Here is a 1,737-nt window from a genome sequence, read left to right as displayed (position 1 = left end):
CAGACAAGTCAGTGTTTCTGTTTTCATGCAACCAATAGGGAGCAGTACGCTCGCATACATTCATAATATAAACATGATTCAATGTTTATTCAACAGGGAATAGAAACAAAAAAGAAAAAAACGTGTAATCCTCATAGCCCAGAAAAAACAACCTATAGGCAACATTTGGCTGGAAATGCAAGAAATGTGTAGGGTTAGTATGTTGCATTAGTGGGTTTGTAATGTCTGTTGCAGTCGATATGTGTGTGTGTGAACAAAAAAGTCCACAGGGAAGGATGAAGGAGCACAGAATGTCTGAAAGGGTTTGAAACTCGTTGCAGTAAATTGTAGGCCTTAATTCAGTACATCACTGTCTTTTAATTTACCATAATTTGTCCCTGATATCATCCATCACTCACAGTCCTAAAGGAAATGAGAAAATCTAAGAATAGTGACAATTACCAACAGACTATAATCAGTTTATTTAGTTTAATCTACAGGCTATACCAAGCAGAGGGGGCATACCTTAACGCTGCCAAGAAATTGGACAATCAATAATTTAACCCTTGTGTCTGAAAACTAAAGTGTTACACTCTTACCATTAGAGGACTAAATTGTCCTCTTCAAAAACGCCATAAAAATATTATATGTTGAAATAATATTCCACTTTTTTTTTTCCATAAATATTTTATTCAACTACAGCCCTGATCATAACCATTTTTATTTTTAGATGTTTCGTTTTTTTTGTAATTGTAACAAAATAAATCCATCAAAATCAGTGTCGTTTCTAATCATCGACACATGCTAGCGTGTAATAACCCCCCCAGAAAAACATATACATAACCATCACACACACTGGCATTTAAATGTTTAAAATGTATTGAATATGTGCTGGTTATGATCAGGGCTGAAGTTGAATAAAAGAAAAAGTGGGACATTATTTCAACATATTATTTCTATGGTGTTTTTTGAAGAGGACAATTTAGTCCCCTAATGGTAAGAGTGCAATTTGTACAGGCTGAATGAAAGTAGAGTTAAAAAAAAAGTTTAAATATTCTAAGGTAATTCAAAGAGTACACACCTTTGCCACATATATTGGCTACAAACATAACCACTGCAAAGTTATCAAAAATGGAAACATTTTCAGTGAGCTCATAATGTTAGTTAAGCCCACCTTCATCCAGCAGCTGTCCATCCCTCCTGGAGCAGTACCTCCAGCTAACATACTTGCTCTAATTGACAGCCGTACACTTCATTCAACAACCTGCACCCACAACAGATTTTGTATATTAGTTATTTATTATTTAATAAATATTGGTTAAACGTTAGTCCTTGTGTCGTCTCCCTCCTTAACGATATGTACCTTTGGTTTTATTTGGGGTTCATAACAGTAGTACATAATCATAACGCATCTAGCCCTTGGAACTGAGCAAAGTTAATTTCCTCTTCGTTTATGGCTGTGGATCAGGGGTATTTCACTGAGAAACATAACTACTTATTAACACATATTTGGTAAGGACACAATTTAAAGAGGTCATTCTGCATGAGGGAAAGACGAGTTTACAGATTTGTCAATTAAATCAAATAGATTAGTCGACAAAATCCTATGACTATTAGTTAATTTAAGAATGTCTTTAGTGGAGGACAGCCCTGCTGAGAATTACAGGCCTACCTTTGAGTCTGAATGGGACTCTATTGTTGAAAATGGAGAGATAACCACACAAGCAGTAAAAAACTAAAACTTTATCTGTGTAAAAA

The sequence above is a fragment of the Notolepis coatsorum genome, assembly GCF_963971535.1.
Source record: "Notolepis coatsorum genome assembly, chromosome: 8".
NCBI lineage: Eukaryota > Metazoa > Chordata > Actinopteri > Aulopiformes > Paralepididae > Notolepis > Notolepis coatsorum.
The sequence above is the reverse complement of the archived record's forward strand: the minus strand, read 5'-3'. Positions refer to the sequence as shown.